Source organism: Poecilia latipinna, unplaced genomic scaffold (assembly GCF_001443285.1).
Source record: "Poecilia latipinna isolate Pla-1442-1.1 unplaced genomic scaffold, P_latipinna-1.0 Scaffold922, whole genome shotgun sequence".
In the NCBI taxonomy this organism is placed as follows: Eukaryota; Metazoa; Chordata; class Actinopteri; order Cyprinodontiformes; family Poeciliidae; genus Poecilia; species Poecilia latipinna.
This window is the reverse complement of record NW_015113538.1, coordinates 214140-241435: the sequence shown is the minus strand read 5'-3', so window position 1 is coordinate 241435 and position 27296 is coordinate 214140. Positions and strand designations below refer to the sequence as shown.

General features: G+C 39.7%; 1 long non-coding RNA gene across 1 annotated transcript in view; it reads right to left on the bottom strand.

The window, feature by feature from the left end:
* LOC106957638 (uncharacterized) overlaps positions 1–26320 on the bottom strand; it is a 40460-nt gene extending 14140 nt beyond the window's left edge. The window contains exon 1 of the long non-coding RNA XR_001426998.1: positions 25606–26320. This is a non-coding gene — a long non-coding RNA (uncharacterized LOC106957638). The remainder of the gene's footprint in view (positions 1–25605) is intronic.
* Between the last annotated feature and the right edge of the window lie 976 nt (positions 26321–27296).

Genomic DNA, 27296 nt, shown 5'->3' with positions numbered 1-27296 from the left:
AACACACATCTCACGCTTTAAATATATATCGTTATTTTCCACAGAAGGAAATTATATATATATATATATATATATATATATATATATATATATAAAGATTTCCTATTTAGTGTGTATTAGAATGCTACTATTACTTTCTATTGTAGTTAATTAATAAAAAAAAACACTTGTATTTACCTACAATCTTTGCCCTGTATTTTATCATAGTCATAATGAACAAACTGAAGTCAAATCACCAAATTATTCAATGATAATATTTTTTTTTAAGTATTGGTATCAGCCTGTATTTACTTGGTACCAAACTGATACCAAAATTGCCAGTTGATGTGGCTTAAAGTCCTTCTACAGGCAGGCATGAGGATGTCAGTCAATAATAAAATTGTACAAACTGCATTTTTAAAAATTATTATAACTGCAATAAACAACAAATTACTTTGCAACAATAGGTTGCAAATAAACTGTGGTATGCATATATGAGCTTTATAATTCAAGTGTGAATATCATAATATCAATGAAAAATCACACAGGGAGCATCTCATGCCAGCCCATGTCTTATGTCAATAATATTAGGTTTAAGCAGCTCAATAGAAACTTTATGTCTTCCAATTCCAAACTCTTCAGCAACATGTTTCTGATTTTACAACAGAGAGGGGTTCTTGTCTAGGCTTTGACTAGAAAAAATATGAATCTGGACTTTAACACTGACAGTTTTATTGTCATTATTGTACTTGAAAAATGTTCCAGAACAAAACAAGGCCAACGTCTCTCTCTGTTAGACTAATTTCAGCATCAAGTCTGCACAGACGGAAAGACGCTTTCATGTCTGAGTCTCCCAAATCTCTCAGGATTATCAATCCTTTTTTTAATCGCTGCAACCCACAGCAGTAACGTTATCCAACAAGGAGATCATTTATTGTTCCTTTCGGCTGCATATGATCATAGAGACCTCTGTAAATTTCAAAGACACTGAAAGCCCCACGACGGGCAAATCATTTTGCCCAGACTGCGTCTTGCTGAGCAGATTGTAATCGACCACGAAGAGGATGACTTGCCATTTCGGAGGCCGGGTAGACAGTTATTATAACAGTACCTTTTCTCTGTGACCCCAGTGAAATCCCTTCCAAAAGACAATCCTTCAGCACAACCTCTCATTACCAAAGCAATTGTCTGACAATGCGGAGGAGAACACTAGAAATTAGCAAATTAGTGCAGGACTAAGGAGAAATGACTGCTATAATTAGGCCTTTGCAAAACAATCAGACTCAATTACAAGGTCGCAGTCAATAGGCTGAAGCTCTGACGAGCAAGACGAGATAAATTCAGATTTGATGATTTTTAAACGGTTATGGGAGCCGATGTGCGGTGTGCTCTCGGTTTGACGTGACAGGGTGTGAAATCTCAACACCTCCAGCTGCGGCCAGTAAGACAGGTGACCGCCAGGTACATCAGCGAGCTAATAGACCCTGCCGTCAAACGAAAATGAACATTAGTTTGTTTTGTAAGTGATATTCTGAGATCCGTCTGAGTGCTCCGTGTGCTCAGAACAAAGAGGAGCAGCTGCAAGCCAGCAAATTTCAACTCGGCGGCAAAGATGGCAGAAATGAGACAGAAACGTGCAAATTTAAATAACTAAGCACAAACACAAGAGATGCTAAAATAAATTCAGTTACAGGAAACATTCCCAAGTCACTTTTTTGACACAAGTTACATTCAATTCTTTAATTTACAAAGACAATATGTTTCTATTTCTAGCTGCTTATTTACAATATAATACCCGTTACTTTTGGTTAGTCATTCAGTATTTGTTATTTCTAAGAGCTTCGTAAAAGATTGCTATAAGCGACCCAAAGGAAAATATGTTTATTTATGGCCCAAGTATAAAAATTACAGATGCCACAAAACTTTGACCTTAGGGCTGAAATACTGTTTTAAACTGCAACACATTTTCCCAGAGTAGTGCTAAACACATTTTTGTTTAAATCATTGCAAAATGTATGTGATTATGTGAAAAAATACCAACATTTTCCAGCCAGAAAATATGGCATTTACATATTTTAAAACAATGTATGAAGAGAGAAAAGCATTATATTAAACAGAGATAATAAAATAGCAAACAATTTGTGACTCGGACAGAGGCAGCTTGACATTCTCAGCATAACTTAAAAAACAGCGTTGCTTAATATTTATACAAAAAGGTTACTATTTTACAAGAAAAGCAACAATTATCTCTACCAGTGCTAAAGTAGCGTTGATTATTACAGTTTTAATAAAGTTATCCAAACATTTATTTGTCAGTTTGACACACAGACTTCAGCAAAAACACCAACCTGACTCCCACTAAACTTCTCAAAAATTTCAAGAGCTTATTGTGCAGAAGCTTGTTCTGTTCTTTGTGACATAAGCATAAAAGGCTGATATTTGCTTGTTTATTAGTTGGTCAACCTGCTCATGTAGGCAGCCAGCTGCTTAACAGACACGCAGCTACTAACTTCCAATACAGAGAAAAAGTCTAGACTCTCAGGCATGTTGAGAAAATATCAACATCATATTAAAATCTTGCACACTATGATATCCAGAACTGAACTGTGAGCATCTGACTGTCACATCTACAACTACACTGCCACATCCCAATATTCATGTCAAACTGCAGTACAGTGGATAAAATCAGCAAAAGTTCCTGTTTTAGAAAAAGAAATCAGTAACTATAAAACTGAATTCAGAGACAATGAGCCTTTGTAGCCACCAAGCAGCTCTTCAGATTAAAGTTGTGCAGGCTTGTCAGTCATGTGTGACTGCAGGAAAAGCACCCGGGATGGGACAGCGCAGGGATTATAAGGCAGCCTGGTGTTTCCACTGGGGTCTCCCCTGCTGGGCTACATGATCCCAGCTCCCTTTGTCTGCTGTTAACCCGTTAAATCCCGCGGAAGAAGCCATTCACAAATGTGTCACACACCCCGGGGGTGCTTTTTGTGTGGAATAATGATCCTAACGGGGTTACACAGCATCTTCACTGATTCTAATGCCCCCCTACTCCCCCCCCCCCAACAAAACACACAGTCAATTGTTTCAGGAAATGTCTGTGGTTCGACTCCATGTCATCTTTTTGTTTAAAGCTCCATCAACATCAGTTATCATTAGCCTCCAGGAACTTTTTAACACGTACAAAGTAGACAATGAGAGGATAACTAGAGATGTGAATATTTCAGTGTCTAGCGATTTGATTAGGATTTTGGGGTCACAATTTGATTCAGAATTAAGTTTTTATTTTTCTATTAAAAAGATCTAGAAATTCTGTTTAATTTATGTGATTGGCAAGAGGAAAATACTCTGCAAAGAAATTAAACGCATTTAAAACAATTCTATAAAGTTTCCATACTGAATTAAATTCCATCCGTTTATATTTAAACAGAAATAAGTTTGTGCATAAAATTCTGTAACTTAACAGTATTAGGTTAGCTTAGCCGCCTGCCTTTTTCTTCAATAGAAAAACGTCAAAGAATTATTTAAGAAGGCAAGACAGCCTTCTAATGTGAAAGGTGACATCAGGAATGCGAGCGGCAAAGATGTACAACTTCAAAATCTATTTATGAGTATTTTGAATTGAGTCAGAATTCCCAGAAATAGAAATTGCGATTCTTTATAGCTTCAATTTTTTTTTTCTGCACCTCTCAGGAAAGCAAGCTCTGACTTCATGACGGTGTGAGGATTCTGCACGCCCCTTCGCTTCCTTCCCATGTAGTTCTGGCTAATGAAACTGCTTGTATTATAAGCAGAGATACGAAGCATGCACTTGGGGAAACGTTGCGCGCTCACTGAGAGTAAGTGTAATTATACTGCAGTAATGCCCTCCATGATTAATGATGTGGGCCTCTGAAACTAAACCATACAGCCAATGGCAAATTACCTCAGCAAAAATAAACCCTGATGTGAACAGGTCAGCGGGGCCAGAGCACAAAACGTCTCTGAGTGTGTATTTATGTACTGTGGAGAAGTGAACGGGGGAACCAGCTCCAGTAACCCAATTAGTGTCCGTCCGCTTTCAGAGAGCAGCTCCATCACTGCTAAACAGCTCTGTTAGTCGGACAGAAAATGGGTTCCCGTACTCTGCCAGTATTCAGGCGACATGTTTCCGAGACACAGAGAAAAGCTTGAAAGTAAAGAATCGGAGGAAATCAAGCCGCAACAACGATACGCTCGAGTGTATGAGAACAACGAGGAGAGTTTGTGTTGCTTAAATTCACAGGCTCACTTTTAAAGCTTTTTATTTTGGTACAGTCATCTAATATTCCTGTTCCAAAACCCTTTAGAGAGCCAAGGACAAAACTAGATTTGATTAGTCCTCAACCCTACATACACACACACACTCTCACTCACTTCCTGGATGAAGAGCACTTGAGAATCCACATTGAACTCTTGTGCTTTTTGCTGTCAAACTGCAACAGAGCATTTCACTGAGGCGCTCAGAATAACAGCAACCAGGAATACTTGTGTTTTAAAAAGCATCAACATTTAGAGGCACCTGAAATGATTTTAATATCATGCTTTGATTTCCTGCTGCACAAAGTCGCCAGCTGAGGCTCGTCTGCCAGATTAAAGGCAGCTTTTGAAAACAACCTTTAAGCAGGTGTTATTAAAGCCCACACTATTTTCTTAAAATACAAACTTTGTTTTTTTATTATTTATTGTCCTGATGCAGTTTTCATTAGCTGTAAGCTGAAAATCACAAAAAAAAAAGCATAAAGAAAAGTAAAGAATGCTTGTGGGAAATAATCTGGTCGTTACCAATTTCCTTTTTTTTTTTTTTTGAGGTCTGATCTGCCAATTCACTGCAAAAACAAGTTTTTTTTAATCCAGTTTCTAGTTTAAATATTGTAGCACACTTGAAATAAGACAAAACTAACTTTCCACTAACATTTTAGCAACATATAGGAACTTGTTCCACTGGCAGATTATTTCACTTTTCACAAGATATTTTTCATGTTATCAGTGATGTAATCTGCCAGTGGACAAAGTAATTTTTAATCAATATTAAGGAATTGACTTAAAACAAACTCCTGAAAAATCACTTGTTAGTTTTGTCTTATTTGAAGTTTTACCGAGATATTTGCTCTAGAAACCAGACAAAAATACTTGTTCAGATTTTGTGTTTTTGCAGTTTCTAGCACTGTTTTCAGCTGCAGTTTCTTTAAAAACTGATTTAAATCCAACAGAAACTAAAGGAATCACATGACATTTTTAGCAGCCATTTCATTTAATGACAAAAGCGCATCAAGGTACACGCTGAGAGTGGAGGATTTTTATTGAAGACTAAGGATATTCTAAGTTTTAATGTATTAAATGAACATGAAAATAACAGATTTTTAACCTGCTAATCACTGATCAAATCAGAAGTGATCAAAGGAAAAGCAGCCGATTCTGATTCTAACTGATCTGGTTCATCTGAGAACTTTTTCTCCACAGTTCACATGGACGGAGTGATTGGATAATGTTTCTAGAAGCTTAAACCCAAATGTTTAATTTGTATTGTTGAAGTACTTTTAGATTAAAGCAACATGTCACAATTCTAGCTTACAGAAAGGGATGAAAAAAGCCAACAGTAATAATATTTAGGGATCTTTAGACCACAGTGTGGAGTCTCTCTGCATATAGTGATTAAAGTCCAAGTTTAAGTGTTGTTATTTTAGTTTTCTAACTGGCCCGGACCAAAGTATTAGTTTCACACCTGTGGGAACTCTTTCAAGCGGCGTCCTTGTGGACTCCAACTGCACTCAAACTGAAAGGAGCTAAAGACAACACTTCAGCTCAGGTGATTCATCTCACTTGAAATGCATAATTAATGACCCATTAAATGCACAGCACTTTGCTTCTTGCGAGTGTGAACGTAAAGTGTGCATGCATCTTGGCATCGATCAGATGAAAGCCTGACAAACAGCCCTATTCTTCTCTAATAGGAATAAATCAGAGCACGCACATGGCAGTGTTTCTGAGACAGAGATAATCAAAAGCAGACACGGCCAAACATCTTGTCTAATGTCTCAACAAAATGGTACCAATTAAGACGACAAAGAAATCTCCAAAAGCCAGAATGAACCCATCCACCCTGTCTCCTTTTCCACACACACACACACACACACACAAATGAGTGATGTTTATTGATTGGTCTTTAAAGAAAAAGAAAAAAAATACAGGTCTCATTCCATTTTTTTTCTCCTCTCTTGAACCATCAGAGAAGAATGCTGGGACCCTCTTCAAAGCCTCGCCACCGCTGCTTTTATTCGCTGTAATTTCTCACTTCTTTCACTGCAGTTTAATCCAGTCACACAGGCTCCCCCGAGCAGGTGAAGTCGGCCAAAGACGTTCCCACGGTCTCCGAGCAAATCCAAACGCCCCGAGCCCTTCCTGAGGGCCGGCCATCTGTCTGCTCTGTGTGGAGTGTGTTAGGGGGTAAAAGCGTCAGCTGCGCCACCAAACTCAACGTTCCAGCACACCCCGCCTTCGCGGAGAAAAAGCCCGAGACGTCCCCCATTCGAGCCGGCCCGCGCGGGCGCCTCACACATGCACAGCTTGTGCCCAAACACAAACAAATCAACAAACAAACAGGCGGGCAGACGCGACTTGCCACATTTCACCGACCCGCAACCCGATCCAGCCTGTTATGGGAACAAAAAGCCACTAAGCGTGAATATACGCTGTAACAAAAAAAAAAAAAAAAAAAAAAGTAACATCCTGGCACTTTGTTGCTGTTTTACAGCTTTTAGGCTGCCTGGACGGCATCTTCATCAACAACACATCAACCTCTAAACAAAGGAGTTCACCACATAAAACTTGACCTTTGCTCCCTTCAGGAATAAATCATTCATGCCGATTCCTTAAAAACCGAAGCAGAGAAGAAATAAAGTAATAATAAAAAAGCCCTAAAGTAGCTGCAGTTAGTTGAGTTCAGATTTGTGTTGACCATGTGACGTATTTCTTTCTTCCTTTCTTTCCCCAGCACATGCTGCCTCCACCCAACACACACACACACACACATCCCTCCTAAAAGCTGACGTGCTTTCTTTTTATTTCCCCCCCTCGGTCTAAAAAGGAGCGACCACACCGCCGGTGGACGTGGTCCTCTGCCCGGCCTGGCGCAATTTTAAAATGCGTGACATTGCCTCTGTGGGAGCATGAGAACGGAGCTTCCTCAATAGTGGGGTCCCCATACCCGGCCCGTAACCATGGAAGCAGATGCCTGCCCTCCCGGCCCTCCTTACCTCCTGTCGATGGCGGGCTGTGAGCTGCTCGGGCGGTGAAAAGAAGCTGCGCCTGCCTTTCTCCTCGCTCTGACCGAACTTGCCCCGCTCCTCAAAAGGAGCCATTGAACAGGTCACCGGTCTAGACTTGTTTGCACGGTCCAGGGAGCAGCCTTGATGTAACCCTTGCTCTCCTCTCTCTCCCTATCTCTCTCTGCCTGCCACACCAGCCGCCCAGCGACTGCAGACTCTGGAGGGGTGGTGGCGAAGGGGTTGGAGCGGTGGTGGGAAAGGGGGTGGGGGGGGGGACATTGGAGACGTGGTTTTGAAAAGGAGCCCGTCGGATTTTGCCATTGTGCCTTTTCATTCATCGATCGCATGAATATCGAACCTTCTGTCCCTGCGCGTGTGAAACGGATAGCTTAGCCAGCATTTTTTTATTTCACCCCCCTCTCGGGTCCGTGTCTGGGGCCCCCCAGAGCTACGATTTCTTTTCACACTGCTTCTAAGAGTCGTTTTTAATTAAAACTAAAACTTCCTGTCTAATAATTCTTGCTAGGCTTGATCCCAACGAGACGGGGTAAACGATGCGGGAAACGGCTGATTTTATCTCTCTGAACTCGTGAGCACGTCTTGAAATACATCAGTGCATGTGAGATTTTATTTATAGACTCATTTAAAGTTTGGATTGTTTAAAAAGGAGCTTAAGTGAAACACATCAAGCAATTAACGGCTGGGAACCATAAATTTGTCTTTAAAACTTGTGAAATAAAGGCAGAATTACTTCATTTAATCACCTGAAATTTGAAATAAACTAAAATCTGTAAGAAATATGCCTATGGTGAAATACATTACAGTTTTTTAAAACTGCTGTGTTATTATAATAATTATGAATTACCTTTGAATCTAAAATAACAAAATCCATGTTTTTATTTTCCTCAGATAAAGAAAAAATAGATTCTAACTCTCAATTAGGTTTTTATCTGATTAAATAAAGGTTATTGTTCATCAGAGAATTTCGCACATAAGCAGCAAATTAATAAAAACTGACTAATCCAAAAAAAAACAACAAAAAAAAAAAAAAACAAGCATATCCAATCAACATTGTCAGTTTGTTTCAGAAAGTAATAACATGTTTAATCGTTTGCTAAGGCTGGACAGAGATTTGATTGAAGGTGTCAACATATAGGATGAAAGTTTGTTCTTTGATTTATTGAAATAAAATGATATTTATAAATGTACAGTTTAGAAACTATTCTTCTTCCAATCTTCTTGCTCTCATTGTATTAAAATGACTGAAGAAATAAAGTAAATTAATTACAGGTTTTATTTCAGGATCTTGGATTTGGCACATAAATAAATAATAAATAAACAAATAAAATCTCATTTTGTATTTTACTTAAACGATACGGTTAACATGTTGATGAGCACGAAAAGCGGTGAAAAGTTTAAGGCATGTGATTCAGCATGAAGTGTAGAAAGCTGTGAGGAGGCCCGGCTGCAGCCGCCATGCTTCATGTGACAGGTTGCTATTGGAGGGGGCCGAATCAAAGGGGGAGAAGATGAGGGGCGGGGGTAAGGGGTGACAAACCGGGGCAGAAAATGAGCAAATTCAAAGGCAGAGGAAGGAAAGCGAAAGGAACCAGTGGAGTAAGAACGACAGGGTATTGTGTTCATACAACAATCAGGGCAGTTCCCATCACGAATAAGAGGTCTGTCCAGAAATATTACTGCCACTAATAACCACTTCCAGACGTAACAAAACTACCAGCCGTCAGCAAAAAAAAACAAAAAGAAAAAGGCTTTTTGTGATCATACTTGATGCAGAAAATCATTTGGAGACATTTTCCAGTTAAGGTGAGCCTAAAATGTAAAATGTCACTGCAAATTTACACAGATAATTCAATCCAATAGTTCAGTATCTGAATTCTTGCAGTTCAAGTAAACCAAACAGATTTCATTTCCAATTCATAAATACATTTTAGTTTAAACTACCAAAAAAAGTGCTTAAATGATTGGACACTTATACAAGAAAAAAAAGACGTTAGTTAGTTAGCCTTGATATTTAAATAAACACATTTGTTATCGTTATTATTAATGACCTCATTGGAAAATATAAAAATAAAGAGACAAGTACAGTAATATTTCCCTTTACCTGACATACAAAGAAGACATGTATGTTAAATCAGAAGTGTGTGTGTGTGTGTGTGTGTGAGGATTTCCCTGCTCAAACTTCATGTCTATGAATACATTTACATTTATCAAATAAATTATTTTATGTAGGATGTTTGACTGAATGGAGAATGTCATTAACATTTTTAACAAACTGTTTTGAGATTTGTTTCCAATTTTAAAATATTACACAAAGAAACACAGGGGATGCTTTCTAAAATGTGTTACGCTCATACATCAAACCGTCCCCGAGTACAGCTGAACAGTGACTCTGCCGGTAAAACTTCACACTTTTTTGCTAAACTGGAAGCAACTAAAAGGCCAGCAGAGCGAGAGTTTACCCACCAGCGTTGGGTTTGTTTGCACAGCTCAGTGTCTCTCTGCACCGCTCAGAGAAGCGAACAGCAGCCCTGGCAGATGTTGCCCTGGAACATCATCACGCCTGGAAACGGTGGCAGCTCGACGCTGAGGGCTGCGGCACCGCGTCTCCTCCCCCGTGTCAGTGGCGCTCACGCGTCATTACGAGGCAGCAAAGCAAAGCAAATACAAAGGAGTTTCGAACGGATGAGAAGCTCCAGCCCTGCCGCTGGTTCTCACTCTTTTTTTTTTTTGACACGGCGTCTGAACCGATCCTGTCTGTGCTTTCTGAAAGGGGACCGGGCTGCCAGCAGGCTGTGATTGCGGGCAGAGCGAGAGGACAAAAAGCGTTCGTTCGTCTTCGAGTTATAGCTGCCGGAAATTCAAAGTATCATTTAGAGCATGAGGGGAGAGGAAAGCTGCACTGAAAGCGAAACTAATGGAATCCTTTTATAGCTGTAAGGGCGAAAGGCCCCAGCAGACATTAGGCCTTTAGACAGTAATAATAATTTAAAAAAAAAAAGAAAAGCAAAACACTGTTTTTACAAGTTTCAAATTAAAATGGTAAAAAAAAATGATCTGGAAGTGTCAGAAGCTGCAGAGAGTCCTCTGTGGGTTAGGAAGATGTCTTTAATTCCTGTTAAAGAAAAAACGCAAATCTGGACTTGAACTGACTCAGACACCACTGCTCCTGATCTGTTGTCCTTGTGAGGGCCACAAGGGCCACAGGGGCCTACAGGGCCCGTCTCCCTCCACCCCGACTCCTCGGGTCAAGCCCACAGGCTGCTGCACAAAACACAGAGTTCACCATCATTTCCTAAAACCCTGAGTAGTCATATTCCTCTCGCTGCAGAATAATCTTCACATTTCAATCAAAACCTTCCATTTGCTCTTCTTTTATTAAATAAATTTGTTTTAACGATGAACGAGTCTACAAAATCATTTTGCATCAAAAGTCTCAACGACAGGAAGAGGACAAACTCAGCCCTTGACTTTGCAGCAGATCACAAGCGGCGTGACGCTGTGATCGGCAGCATGAAAGGCTCCAGGACCCGCTGCGGCGGTGGCCGGGTCTCTGCCCGTCTCTTTTTTAAAAAAAAGCAGAAACGTAAAGGTGGGCGAGGAACAAAACAGCCTCTTCAGCATAACCGCGGTTTAAAGTGCTGTTTAATTAAGTGCGGAGCAACAAATCCTCCCCATTCAGCGCTCGGACACTTGTGGGTGCTGGAGTGGAGTGCGACGCCGGTGAAAGGCTCCCGTCATAACACTAGAGGAGTGTCCCCTCCACTGCCAGCGACACACACTAATTCACCGCTGCCTGTGTGTTAACAAGCCAGTCGTCTGCTGCTCTGAGTCTTTGTGTCTTCAATGAGTCCAAATGGAGAGACAAAACAGAACGCACACACACACACACGTCGAGGCCCTCCTCCTGCATATTGCTCTTTTTATAGCCTGACACCGGTTTAGAAGTTGAGCTGAAACGTGATTTACTTAGTCTACCATAACACTCAGACTAAATAACTTCTAAGTAAATTAAAAATGTCACGATTGCTTTAGCTTGAATTGTAAATTTTACGGATGATATTTTTTGTATGCATTTATTTGTTTATGTAAGAAATGCAATATTTGTGGAAGACAACACAAAAAAATTAACGTGGTTATCTTTATGCACATATATTTTGCCTGTTTTGTGTTTAAACATGTATCTACATGGATGATTGATTGATGCGAAGTTGTTTATGGTATATTGAATTGACTTTTGAGAGAGAAAGCAGACTAAGATTTTTTTCTTCCACTCTACATTCAAAACTTTTGTTTATATCAACATGTGACACGTTCATTTTAAACTGTGAATTAATTAAACAAATAAATTAATTTCAAGATCAAAACCAACCAAATTTCTCTTAATCAGCTGTGATCAGGTCAAGTAGTGAAAATTAGTTTATTTTCCTTTTCATTAAACGCCTCAAAATCAAAAATTCCTACCATTTTCTGACTATAAACAAATCAGCCATATGGACTGTACAAATGTTTAGTTTAATAAAAATAATTGATGTTATGTGCTTTACTCAAAAAAATAAAAATGTCTAGATTAGAAATTAATCAAGAGGGAAATATCTGACCAATGCAAAAATACCCAAAAACCCATTTCAAAATATTTTAATGCCATGAAATAAGATATAAATAATATATTTAAGGTTAAGCTAAAATCCAGATGTAATAAAAAAAAAAATCTCGTCTTTCACTGTGCATGGTTGCCAATGAGATGATTAGTTAATTAAAACTAAATCGAACAGAAACTTTTGTGTGTGAGTCAAAGACAAGAGGAGCTCAGACTGGAGTTGGGTCTGGGTGGTGGGCCTCTAATCCTGGAGAACAAAAAAAAGGAAGAAAAAAAAAAACCCGGCACATCCACCGAGACAAATCGCGTTTGATGGACGCCCGCTGTTAGATCCAAAAGCAGCGGTTCGGTCTGTGAGGCCCATTGTGTCGGAGGAACCCTGAGAAGGAAACACGCTCAAAATTTATTAGAAGCGCGGCTCCTCAAATACGATATTAATTCACGGACAGCGCAGTGAATGCAGATAATCCTAATTCAATCGGAGGAGTGAGTCGGTGACGTCGCAGAGCCGACTCCTGCTTTTAGACGTTTTGGCTTCTCACAGGAAAAACAAACAGAAAAATAATGAAAATGGGGAAACATTTTTTTCCCATAAAAAAATAAAATTTCCCTTTTTTATTTTATTATTCTTATTTTTTTTTAATCCTCTTAACAGATTCCCTTTTTAAAAATGTTGCAAATTCAAAATGAAAAGACGTTTTGAAATATGTAAGGTGAAGATAAATAATTTAAATCTCTTTTTCTAACTAGCTTAAAAGAAAAATTGGCATTAAACTTTTAGGTCGTCTATTAACTTAATCTTAATGGAACAAGAAAAAAAAAAGGGTTTTCAGGATAAGGAGGGGAAAAAATACGATGCAACGCTACCGCCTGGCAGGGATTCAGTGCTGCAGTTTGTGTAACAGATGCTTGCAGTGGTAGAAAATGTTCCTGAGAGCTCAGGACCAGCAGACTGTGGTGAGGAGGATTATGAGCGTCTCCGTGTTTATCTCTGGTGTCCACATGTGAGGATATATTGGTGTGTTGCGGTGGTGCCCTGGGCTCTGTGGTCAGATGGAGGAGGCTGGCCGGTGCGTTCGAGTCAGCTCGGGGTCAGTCCAAACACTGGCAGCTATTCATGGACAGATCAAGTTGATGTGGGATTCCTCTGCCCCTCATTTCCATATGAATGTAGATATGCTAAAGTTAAAAAAAAAAAAAAGAGCAAGATCCTCGTCCCTGAGCCACAGACGGCTGAGAAAACAAGCATTTGCCAGAAGGAATCTGCATCTATTCCCATGGCAAATAAATACATCGGTGTGTTAAATATAATGATGAGAAAGGAGGAAAAAACAGATTTTACACATAAAATTAATCTTTGTTTTGCATCATAAATTATTCAAAGTCGACGCCATCAGCCTCGCGGTCACAATACAAACACATTGGGTTATAGTGAGACGCGTCGCTGTGAATGGGCACGCACACAAGAACAGGCTCCATCCCAGCCAGCCGGTATAAAGGCTGGAGCCAGACAAAGAGTCTGTCCTGAAAGACAAACAGCAGGAAGCACGAAACCCAGAATGAACGTGATGCAGAGACGCCGGCATCAAGCAGCCCGTGAAGCATGAAGCCATGTTGGTGAGGCGGCGGTGGACTGAAACACACGCAGATTAAAAACAAAACAAATAGTGGAGATCTGCATACCCTGGACGTCCCGTGTCCCGCCTGCTACCTGGCGCGGTAGGGCCGGAGGGAGCTGCGTCGACAAAGCGCCGTCACGTGTTGGTGCCCGGGGCTCGGGGTGGCCGAGGGCCTCCGTACGCAGACGGACGACCTGGAGCGCGCCTATTGTTGCGGTCCATCGCTTGGCTCACAGACAAACCTCCGTGGCCTTTGGCTGTTTAAAGGTGGGCTCAAACCGAGAGCAAGGGGACCATCTATTACGGGGAGTGATGAGGGGAGGGGACACACACAGACCCCCAAACGGGGGTAACGCTCAGACAGCCAGGTTTATAGCTGCAGATGAGGATCACTGCTTTCTGCGGAGCGTCCTCTTGTACAGATACAAATGATCGACAAAATACACCAGAAATCAATCATTTAAAATGTATCTAGGTGTAAAAAAAACAAACAATGGAGTCAATTTGCTTGATGACACAAAAATACTGCAAAAAGAATGAGTTATTTAGCATTCCCTGAGAGCCAATCTTTGCCTTATAATTACAAAATCTATACTTATTAGAACCTTTGATTACAGCCAGCAAAACAAAACATTCAAAATAAAACTTAAAAAACTGTCAGAGATATAGATTAAAATGGCAATTTACTTAGCTCAGGTATAGTAGCATTTACCTCAAAATAGTCGCACATGTATATGCACGCTATCGTTTATCTAGTGTAATGTGACCATTTTGGTGCAGATGAAAAACTCATATCAAACCAAAATGTTCTGTAATGTTTGAATAAAAATGTCTTTTTGGATGGAACATCAAAAATATTACTGGGTCAGGATAACTGATTTAACACTGAGAATCCTTGCTAGCTAGGACTAATTATGTAGAAATATGAGTCATAGTCAAATTTCTCGTCATGTACACTTGTTTTATCCATGCTATATTACATTCTGTCATTACAGAGCACCATTTGTCATTAAGTTCAATCTGAATTTGAATGTAAAAACCAGAAAGACTAAAAAGATACAAAGAAACAGAACCCTAAAGCCCGGTTGGAACGACCTTGGAGAAGGCTGGATTTGGTTCTGGTGGATAGCACGACTGTCTGGACCTCAGGGACTTCGTTTTAGAGGAGGAGTCTCCAACCTCGGTGCTCGAAAACTCCTGTCCACCAGGTTTTAGATGCAACCCTGCTCCAACACAGCTGAATCAAATGAAAGTCTAATTACCACGGCTTTGTCAAACCTGATGGAGTGCTGAAGAGGTAATTCAGTCTTTTGACTTATGTGTGGACCAGGGTTGGAGATGCCTGTTGTAGAGGTCCTTCAGGTTGACTGGAAATATTTCCAAATGTGTTTTTCTTGCATGAAAAAGTGTAGGCGCCTTCTTTCAGCCAGGTGGCCGATATCACACAGCAATACGAGTCCATGATCCTCCAACTACTTCTAGTCACATTCTTGTTCTTTGTGGTTTGCACCAGTGGCAACTTCCAGTTGTTGATTATTTGATGCACAAAAAGTGTTTCTATTGCAGTTTTGCAAAGTTAACCAATTTTGATATGGCCAAAAAAAAAAACCACCTCATCCTAACAACAAAACTTTTTGTTAAAAAACAATATTTTTTGGGGGGGGCGGGGAAATTGCAGCACTTCCATTAACCAGATTTATTCTCGAAATGTCAAATTGCTCAATTATATGGTCAATGGGAACACATCTAGTGTGGCACTTTCTCTTGCATCTCAGTAAAGGACCTTAAACTGTAGTATCAATTTTCCAACCGTAACTCTGAAAACCTTGGCTGACCTTGATACCGGTAACTGGACCGTACCTCGAGGCAAGAGGAACACAAGAAATATTAGACTTTTTCTTTTCTTTTCACTTTAAGTCACAGTGTGTGGCTATCTTGAGCGGCTCGCTCGCCTCTGCCAGCTATACAAACAGAGAGAACGTGACATCACTTCTGTAACATCTCCAAGCTACGCAGCAGGTTCAATGAGTGCTGCAGACTCAGTCTAACGTTCACTACCGGCCCTTACGAAGGCCTCACGAAACGCATGCTGCAGGTCATAACAAGGAGGCTGTGATACTGTTATGACCGGAAAGAACTTTAATTTTCCGTCCACAGTGTTAGAGGGACTGTTTGCTTACACTGGACGTTGATCTAAAGAACAATATGTCCCCAGCGCAGGTCCCATCCAGAGCGCACCCACGGAAATAAAGATGACAAGCCCTGGTGGGAGCAAACAGAGACAGAAATCCCTTTCAGGCAGAGCACATCAATTCCTGCTCGTCATCGTTTGAGCATATTTTATTACACTTTGACAAAAATCACACCCATTGCCCTACAGCTAACATGAAACAGGAATTGAGGGTTTTGACTCCATGTTAGAAAGTTGGCAAAGATGGAACAAGTGGGTTGATTGTTCCTTAAAAGGTCAGTCCTTAAAAGAGGAGTCATCATCCCAGCATAAATCTGTCACCTTGAACAGGAAAAACAGGAGCTTCTGACACAAACCAATAGGCTTTAGGGAGAAGAATGAAGGCTGGGGGTTGAAGGAGATGAGGAAAAAAAAAAAAAAAAATCAGCGGTTCACCATGTGGCCCACAATCTATTCATTGCTCCCGTTTAATTTCTTTTGGGTGCATAATCCTTTCAGTTTCAATGGCAAATTTAACAGTCCCCAAGGCCTAAGCACCAGACTGGTCAATACAAAACCAGACAACTAATTACTGAGCGCACCGTGCTCTCCTCTGCCCCCTCCTCTCTTTTTCTTCCTTTTTTCTCTCCTTCGTTCCTCTTCTCACTCCAGCAGCTGTGGGGATCATGTCCACAAGAGCAGCAGTCAGCCAGTATTAGGTTTCCACTTCCCAGATCTCCCTTAAAAGCTTGTCCCATAATGGCCCTTCAGTCACACAAACACGCATTGGGTTTCATCTGAAAAATGACGCACACCGTGGGACAGGGACATGCGAGCGGTGATGCTCACTTCAGCCGTTTGAAAGATTTTTAAAACGTACTTCAGTTTGATTCTCTCTTAGTTCTTCTTTTAGGTGTTAATTTACTTTTTTTCAAGATTTCAACTTCAAAAATACAGAAACCGCTTTCCAGGAGACAAAAGTGTAAATGTTCTTGATGTCGAGCAGTTAAGTAGCTGCTTTAAGAGCATGTAATTACCACGTAATTGACACCTTGTTTTAAAGTAATAAACATGGTTACAACCTGACAAGCTAGCAAGCTCATAAAAAACACTCAGACCTGACCTGCACCTGAGAGTCAGGAGCCAGTGTGGCAGAAAACGGCAGTAATTTAATCAGAAAGTTTGTTGACATTGAATATATGACAAGAAAACCATTTTGATTAATGAATTCAGTTAACTGATTTAATTAAATAAGCGAGTGCTGTTTAAGAAAAATTTTTAAAAAGCACTGTAACAAATGTCAGAGAGTATTAAGGTATTTTCCCTCTATTACCTTAAAGTAAATATTTTTAGGTGTTCAGTAAAACCAAATTTTGATTTAATCCCAACCTCCCTGAGCTCTTCCTGTTCAACGTGATCTCTCTCCTCAAAACAGAGAATTCAATTTATTTGCTATTTTATACAATAGATTTTATTAAAATAAATAGCACACTTTGCATTTTTTATAGATAAAAGTTCTGGGCTGAATAATATTCAGACTGAGCTGAAATACTGTAAATCTTCAGCTGGAGCTCAAATTGAATATTTGTTTTTATTAATGTTTCGTTGTGAATAGGCGCTATAAAAATGAACAGAATTTATTACAATTGAATTGTAACGAGATTATTAACAGGACTGGGTATTGTTGGGGTTTTAATATCCTATTAAGCACCTTCTGCTATCAAATTAATAATCTGTTATCAGATCAGCCTTTAACTGTACTGGTGTTAAGTCAAAAAAAAAATTTTTAGCTAAAATGCATCCTTTGCTAAAAGATTTAATAATAAACAATAACAAAGTTACACTGTTACTGCATTTTAGGCAATAAGATGTTTATTTCCTTATTTAAAAAGGAATTAAATTATTTGTTAATGCACTTCTAAAATTGTATTAAGAAGGCTTGAGTGATTAAATAAAAAATCTGCAGAATGTGGCTTTTTTTCCCAATCAGAACAATCGATTATGAAAATAGTCGTCAATTGCAGTCCTATAATTTAAAAATGTACATTCCCAGACGTTAGTGAAACGTTATTTTACTGGCTATTTTAAGAGACGCATCATAATAATGGAGTTGCTTCCTGTAAAACGACGTTTTAACTCCTCTGAAAACCCAAGTGGATGCATGTGGTGCATGAGACCCGTAGCGTTGCCTTTCACACATGGTGCTGCTTTTGGTGCAGATGAGAAAGAATGCATCCTGTGCTTCCCAAGAGTAAACACCACGGCTGTGACAACGGTAGCACAGTCATGATAGCATGCTTGCTGTTAGCCCAGCTCCACGTTTGGCGACTGCTGTCCTGAGCTTTGCGGGGATCCTCTGTAAACAGATGCACTGTCGAGGCTTTGATCATGACCCAGGCACACACCAGCAGCCACTAATTTGCTGATGGGTTTAAAAACTCCCCCAGTTAAGATCACTTCCCTCAGATAATGGGAAGAGTTGCCCCCCGGTGACCTGAGTGGAGTGTCCTTTGTCTCACTCCTAATGTTTGACTTAGACCATTGTGTCTGCATTATCCACCACCCTACCCCCCCAATAACAGCCAAGCTGCACCACCCTCAGAACGGAAACGCTAAATGCATGGACGCCATTTCCCTGCATGCCCCTCAGAGCTGTACCCCTTACTACCCACCCCAGCACAGGGTTTGTGTGTCCACAAAAGGCAGAGCTGTTTAAAACGATACAAAGGGAATCACGTGGGACGGACTCACACACACACAGGTTCACAAAGAAGTCCTGCAACCCCTTGGTTTGCAAAGCAGGAGGACAAACTCCTGTTGGCTCAAAGAGAAGCAGACAAATTGATCATGATCTCTTGACCCAAGTAGCAGGCAGCTGTCCAAAACAAACATCTCTGAGATTGCTCAAACACAAAAGGAGATAAATCCCTCAGAATAAAACACTTATTGGATTGTTCAGAAAATAAACAATGTCAGCAGTATTTGAAATGAAATCCGTCAAATGACCCGACATTCAGAAGGCAAGTTTGTTCCAAGCACCTTGCAGTAACCTCTGTTACAGCCGCTGTATTAGAACATGTAGATTCAGTAAGGGGCAACTGCAGAAAACTCTTAACTCCACGTAAGCCGCGTTTCCAACAACCTTTTTTATGCGCATTTTGAAGGATTGCGTTGAACAAAGATTGACGGAAACTGCCAAATTCAAAATTTTGGAAAAATGTTGGCTTGAGGTGGTGTTAGGCTTTTCCAACAACAACAAAAAAAGTTTATGCGCTAAGAGGGCAACAGAAATACCTTTTGCCAAAAAGTTCTGAGGTAACGAACGCTCCCATCCTCTGGCAGGTCAAAGTGCAAACCTCCAGCTCAGAGAGGAGGACTCTATTTTTCAGAGATGTGTGGTTTATTCTGTTTATTTAACGTCAACATCTGATGAAATTATGCCTAATTTGCATTTTCCTTTTTTGTAACATTTTAAAAGTTTGCTCACGGCTGGATGGAATCGTAGCTACAGCTAACTGAGGTCCAACTGGTCCATTCGTTTCATTTTCCACCTGAGGGATGTAGGCGCTAAATGATGCAGGAATTTAAAGCTGAACCATTTTCTTAATTACTCAGAGACCAAAGACTGAAACATTAATACTGCTCATCTGTTTCTAATATTTTAGTAACCTTATCAGTTTAACAAAATACTGTCGACAGAAAAAAATATAACCACGGGACTTTAATTGAAAACAAGACCAGAAACGAAGCTTTTTTTAATGTCTTGTTCTATGCTTCTGTGTGCATCATAAGAAATGGATCTCTGGTAATGGGTCACACAGCCTCATTTAAAAACCTGACATCATCATCAACATCATCAACCCACTTGGGGCGTTTTATGCTCGCATTCGATCCTGTTTGTGGATTTGTGTGTGTGCAAATAAAAGGCTCTGGGTCAATTTGCCCCTTCACCAATTCCTAACCCTGTTTTGTTCCAACCTTTTTTCAATTTTGTCCCCATAAACAAATGATTTCTAAGCATACCATTGATGCTATATATCAGTTTTGGGTTTTTTTTTTAGTTACTGATCATTTTCCTGAATTATGGAAATAGGGACCAAAACTGCAGGAAAATGGCAAAAGGTCCAAGCAGACAGCAGTTCAGCATGACGGACTTTGGATCATGTCATGTTCAATAAATTACAACATTCGTCCAGATGAATCTCATTTTTCAGATTAAAAGTAACTTTTGAAAAGGACGACCTTTAAGCAGATATCTAGCATGCTTTTTATTAAGCACTCATTTCTTTTTGCATAGTTTTTTATTCATCCAATGTAATATTCTAATTTTAAATGTCATGTTTTTATTAGCTGTAAGCAGAAATCTTCATGATTAATAGAAATGAAGAATGTGAATCATCCATCTGTGTGCAATTAATCTACAAAGTGTTTAGCTTGGTAATAAAGTTGCTGAAATAAAAAGATTTTTCAATAATATTTTAATTTATTGAATGAGACTGCTCAGTTTTACCTTACTTAATTTAATTTGACTTATGTAACAGAGTGCACTTTGTCTTCTTGCTTACCTTCAAATGAAAATAGTTTTTGTGTTTGGCAAATATTACGAACCAACTGTGTTTGACTCAAGTTGGCAAAAGAGGAAGCTCTTCTCATAATCGTTCTCTGATCTAAATGGAACATTATGCGTTTTAACTTTAATAACTACACAAGCAAATTGTTATTTCTACTGCAAAAAAATCTGTGTAAGATCATTTTACCCCGTTGCCCATCCCTACTTTGCACTATCCTTTTGAATGTTGCCTTAAGATTAAGAAAATGGGCTTGTTGTGATAAATTGGAACCAATTCAAGACGCAGTCATAGATAATAGATATTCAGAGGAATGCTGAAGACTTGGCCTAACATCATTAAAAATTAAATAACAACTGATCTATGATCATTATCGTCTGTCATTAGTTAAGTGCTGAAGACAAACCAACAAAGTATTGAGTTCTTACTTTTGTTTTCATCAAAAGAGTGAAGGTTAAGCAGTGTTCATGATTCATGACTTGCTCCACGAAGATAGATTTCGAAACAGAACATGTAATAACGTATCTTGGAGTTTCACTGAGAGAGGCCCTGAAATGGTGCAGAGACCTCTTTGTCTCTGCATTTCACTAGGAACGGGTTAACATCCAGCCACAGTACAGCATCCCATTTTACCCTGATTAGCTCTAAGAATTTATCAGCAGATCAATTACTGCTATAAATCTTTTTGTTTCATTAATACATCAAACTGTAAATGCATCGACACGCGGCGTATTCTCTGATGCTATGATTGTAGTCAGTAAGGTTAGGCACATGGGCTTTGCAGGAAACATAAGAATGATCCTGCAACTGTTTTACACTTCCCAAGGTATTTTTTAATCACTTAGGGCAGAAGTTTGTAGCATTTATATAAAGTTTACACAAATCAGGTGTAGATGTCATAGACCTCAAAATATGCAAATCGGCTGAAAGCTAAATTTGTATGCTGGAGAATATCGTTATTATTAAAACCCTTATAAGGTGGATAGGATGATATTCAAAACTAAAACTAAACAGTAAAAGTTAAACTACAGTGGCAAAAAATAAATAAAAAAACATGGATAGTACAGGAACTAAAGCAGTGCCAACTATTCCACTTATCATGGTTAACACTGTCTAGGACTAAAGTTAGCAAGCTACAAGCAGCATGTCTATTATCACAGCTGACGGGTGACCCAAGCAGATTAGCCTAAAGAATAAAAGCTTTATTAGATACTGAGACTAAAATGTCCAGAATAGCAAAAAGGGTTAATAGTTAGTGCAATAAGTTTGCACCAACTTATTGCACTTTTGTGAGACTATGTCACAAAATCTAAATAACTAAATAAATACTGGACCACAATACACCATGCTATATTATTTAACCAAAAGCTGTAAATGTTGCTTTTGTGTTTTAAATGTGAATCATCAAATTTACATTTTTGTTTGAAATATCAAGTTTAATTTATTGCATTCTTCTTACATGAGGCCCATGTTGTTAAAGACATGAGGCACCCAGTGCACTATTTAGACTCCAGCCTCTAATCATTTTAATGCCGGTGTTGGACACATATCACATTAAAGTTTTCATTTTTTTAAAAATACGATTTAAACTTCCAGATTACTTTATCAGAGTAGTTTGTTGACTTTTTCCACGTCTCTATGTGACTTTCTGACATTACTCAGTCTTTTATAACAATCCACAACCCAAAAAGAAACCAAAGACTTACAGACATCCCTAAGAGAAATAATGGAGTGTAAACTCCATATACGGAACCTAGTTTACTATTTGGACTATTATTCCCACACAAATCTCTTATCTAACTTTGCTCAATCTTTAGGACTCTTACAAATATGTATGGCTACAACATCTTAAGATGCATAATTAGGAGCTAGAAAAATAAACAAACTTGAATTTATTTGTATTACTTCATGATTCATTGTTTGTCTCGTCACCTTTTAATGAGCAGCCATCTTTCTATCTGTAATGATATAATAATAATAATAACACCTACAGATTTTAGGCGTGTTGAAAATCTCCACCTCAACACACCCAAAGTGGATTTAGGTTATTTTCCTTTAAATATTAGCAGCATGACAAATGATCAAATGCCTCTCCTTCTCTTCCTCCGTCTTTTGACAACATAATTAAAGCCGAGCCAGTGACTGGGGTTAGCATTATTAGGGCTACATGCTCAGTGGTTTTCTTGGCTCAAACTGAGCGAACTTGGCTGCTCTCTTCAGCAGTGTGAAATTCAAAATTAGGCAAGCCTCCCAGCATGATCTTCCAACAATTTAAAGCAGAAATACTGTCAAAACCGCCGTTTGAACTTTGTGGTAATCAACACTAAAAACAGGTTGTGCTTTAAGCGCATTACAGATGGTTGTGAAGGGGACAGGAGAGGCTAGAGAGGCCCACTTATTTCATTTACATGCACTCTTGTAATATGATCAGCGCCCGAGTAAGACAATACCCAGATTGGGACTCTCATGCAAACATCCTAACAATATTATCTTAGTTGCATTATGGTTGTAATGGAAGTATGCACAACTAGATTTACAGTGATGGATAACCCATTGATTTTTAAAAGACTTTCAGCATACAGTGTATAGAACATACAGATACAGGAAGACGACGCTTTTACAATCTACAAGTGGAAAAGGTCTCTGTCAACAACTGGCACAACTTGTATGAATGTACTGAAGTAGTAAGAGGTGTAGATTGAACAAAAACCATCACTCCAACAGTGAAAGAAAGAAAAAACTGCAGAGCAGGAAACAGTGAAGCGTAACTACCGTTTCTCTGCTGGTTGAGTGGCAGTAAGGGAAAACCACTTCCTATTTCCTGAAGCCTTCCGATCCTGCCCGCTTCTGGGTTTCTGTTTTCATCCTCAATGCCACCTGTGTCATTCAGATGTCAGCAGCAGCCCGACAACTAATAAATCACTGCTGCTAAGTGAGCTTTTCCTTTTTACTGCTTGCACACAACAACTGGGCTAATTTATAACCAGACGAGGCATGAGGCAAAGGCTAAAACTGGCTGTGTGGGTCAGAGGGGTTATCTGACAAGTCTACGCTTGGTGTGAAGGACAAAAAGCTGCTGCGATCTTCTGTATGCACACATGCAGTGGAAAAACATGTTTGCTCCTTTCAGATTGGACAACAGCAATTTTATTTAGAAAGGTAAATAAAGCCAAAGTTTCTCCAATCAACTTTTTCAAATTCATATGGACAGATTCTGAATGTGACTCAGAGTAGGGAAAGGCATTTATTGTATTGGTTTTGATTATTTTTTAAATTATTATTTTGATATGAAGAATATTAATATTACTTTTTTATTTTTGTCACTTTTCAGAGTGCAGTGAAAAAGAGTACTACAAAAAAATTGCAGTACTTCATGTATTTTGTGTCCTGAAGCACTATTCAATAATCAGTTCTTTGATTTTTATTGACTTTTCTGTTTGTTTGTTTTTTAAGCAAAATTTATGCTTGACATAATCTATCATAAAAAAAGTCTGCAAGGTATTTTTAGTCGTCAATTTTATCCATATTATAATAAATACCACAAAATATACTGGTGAACTTTTAAGTCCGTATCACCCATCCCTAACTGAGAGAACATTATGCTTCTTTTTCTCAGTGCTGAGTAAGCAGTTTGTGGTTTTTAGCAGGCACAGTTGGAGCAGAAAGAGGAGCCACCTCCATTAAAAGTGCAACTTTTTGACAGCAAACTTCACGAATCCTCATGACGGCGGCCTACTGTTCTGCTGCTTCATTATACCGTGACCTACATGCTCAAAATAGAGAACTAGATTCTGCAGTAGACATTGTGTCTGTGTCTATAAAAGAGCTGTGCTGCTGACTGAGATCCAGCGCACACACACACACACGAATCCCCTGCATAATTTAAATAAGGCAAATTAAAAACAAAGGCACAATTAGTTGAAATTACAGCTTGACAGCACCTTCCACAAAAGAAATATGCTCACAATTGCAAGTCAAGACATTTAATTCCCATGTTGCTGCCATGTCTAATGACAAGAGGGAGCGAGGGAGGCAGAGAATGAGTCAGACAGAGAAGGGATCTGATTTCTTCAACGAGAGAGAGAGAGGGGTCAAAACCCGCCAACAGCCAACGAGCCAACAAGGTGAAGCACATAAATCACAGCACTAAAGTTCAGCAGCTGACCAAAATCGCTTCACTTTCTCATTGCATTCATGCAAAGTGAGGATGGTTGAGAAGTTTCTCACTGGTGAGGTTAAAATAAAGACCAAAGGAATAAACAGGCCTAGAAATGGTGATGTTTAGCAAATGTTTTTGCAAGTGAAAAACTGCAGTTTTATCTGTTGCATGCAGAAATAGGAAATTAAAAATATCTTGCAAATAATTTGTAAAAATATAAAATAAAATAAAATAAAGAGTTAATTCAAGATTTTAGAAATGCACAGAAACTAAATAAACATAAAACACTAAATGCAACAATTCATTGTCAAATAAATACATAGTTCAAAATGTACTATATAGATGCACAGAGTGCTGCTGAGGTATCCTTTAGATTTATCACACAAAAGGCTCATTCAAGTAGCCTGCAGAGAAATGTTCATTTGGAACCGCAGCAAAATCTACCAATATCTTCTTCAGCTTTCTGCAGAAAGCAGACAGCAGTCATGATAGTCAGAAACATTTCATTTCAGCAACACCACCAGAAAAATCTACAACCCTGAAGCATTTCAACAAAGGCCGACCAAATCCAGATCGGCGCTCAGCCGACAGGGCTTCTCAACTCTGAAACTTTTGCAGATTTCTGGATTAAAAACAAGTGAGCGAGCAATTTGTTAGCAGAAATGCTTACTCTACAATTTTGTAATATAGAAATTCTCCAGATCTTGTCCTCATTTATTAAAGAAATTGAGAATTTTTTTTTTTGTGTGTGTGTGTGTTCTACAATTTAAATCCATCATAACTGAGCATTGGGTAAATTTAATCAGGCAGAAACGCAGATCTCCTTCACTTCAGCTCCAAATACAAAGAGACGTTTCAGTGTCAGTGTCACAACTAAAAAAGTTTTTTCGAGCCATCGTGCCAGTCTCTTTGACCCCACCAAATTCCCTTCCCCCATATGGCCCCGTTTTCCATCCCCCCCGCATCAGTCCACCTTGACCCTCAAAATTTAAAATTCAACAGCCTCTTACAGCCGTGTGACGAGAGCAGCTTCAAACATAAAGTGAAAGAAAAGTTCTGTTTTCTTTCACTTTGCCTAAAACAAAACACCAGTCCAACACTTTTTAAAAAACCCATTTTGCTAGCTATGGAGCAGGGCAGGCAGATGGAGATTCTCACTGACACAACTTCTGAAAAGTGCTTCGCTAGAAACAGAAGAGCACTTACCACATAGTTCCCGACATCTGAGCTCGCAAATGTAAGATTCCTCTCGCTTTATCTCCGATCCGCTTAAATTTTTTGGAGCTTCCATATGGCACCCCCACCCCTCCGACAGGCAGAAAGCAGAGACAGCGCGGCGGAGGGAGAGTCAAACACCCCGAGAAGAGAGCGGGAGAGGGAGGGGAGCATTAGCCCTGGTGTGGGGAAGATGGAGGGGATTCTTGCAGCTGTGAAACACCACCAGCCCCTCCCCGCCTCACCCACCTCCCACCCTGTCACTATCTCCTCAAATTCAATCCTCTTCTCCATGTGTGTCTGCAACACCGCGGAAAAAGGCTACGGAAACAAAGTGATCTCCTTACATGCAGCCCAGAGAAGGAGGCAGAGGGAGGGTGGGAGCAGGAGAGCGAGAAACATGCGCAGGCAGCGGCGGGGAAAGAAAACAAGCTAGGAAGGCCGAGGCAGCCGGAGGAGAGCAGCAGGTTCAAGTTTTCAGCGTTTTCTCCACTTTTGTTGTAAAACTTGCCGGCTGAGTGGGAGGGAACAAGCGCTGGGTTTCTAGGCAAGGAAATAGTCCATAATATCTTCCAGCTTCTTTCAACCCCCCTCCTCTTCTCCCTCCCTCTTTCTCTCGCTCCGGTAATAAGCCTGGCTGCTCCAACCCCCCTCCTCCAGGCGCTGGAATGCAAAGAGAGACTTTCAAGAGGCCCAGTCAGACAAACCCTGGAGTCAGTGCACCTTGACCTTTAGGTCAGATGTAGTGTGTGTGAGCGGCTTGCAGCTTTAACTGCGACTGTGTCTGTGTATAATTATATACATATATATATCTGTGTGTGTTGAGTGGAGGATGGGGGATGAGGAGGGGGGTGGGGGGGGTTCCTCATGAGATCATGTAACTGTGGTCAGAGAGCCACTTGACACAGATAATTCTGTCAGACACTTGGACCCCATCACAACCAGCATTCCACCGGCTGCTGTTACCTTCACATAATGCAGGCCTTCCCTCCAACACAATCGCCCCGTTGAAGGGAACGATACTGAATGTTCTCTTTTTACTTACTTAATAACTCACATCAGCAAGAACAGGCCAATTACGGAGCTACAGGGAGAGACAATATGTTCAATAGGGTCTGTGCAGCTTTTCCGTGTTATAGGTTCGGTGTCAGATTAATGATGTAATGATGGCTGAGAAGTCAATGTGAACAACTGAAGAAGGGGAACCGTTTTATTTTGATGTTTTCTTTTAATGTGGTTATATTTTTCACTTCTGTCAAAATGAGGCAGTCAAACTTTTTCTGGCCTGATAGAAAGGCTGATGTATATACACCATAAATGGAAATTTTAAATGTTGGCCAGTAAAATGAATCTTAATCTTAATCAAACATACTGGCTTAAAGACATAGATTCCAGTAAAGGTTAAATCCCATAACCAGCTACCTTTGTTTTAGCTATACTGATTATTCAGTGTAACTTCAATTAATTAATTATAAAGACTCGCTTTATCCTTCTAATGACTTTTTTTTTTTTTTTACGTACAAAAGGTTCCAGCCAGAACCTTCGCACTCAGGTGTTTCTGGTACGCCCATAAAACTGATGCACATCTGCAAACAACAATGGACGACAAAACTGCTTCTTTTGGCCTACTGGGGGTTAATTTACACTTAAAAAAATGACTTGATGGGACGCCGGAAAAGACC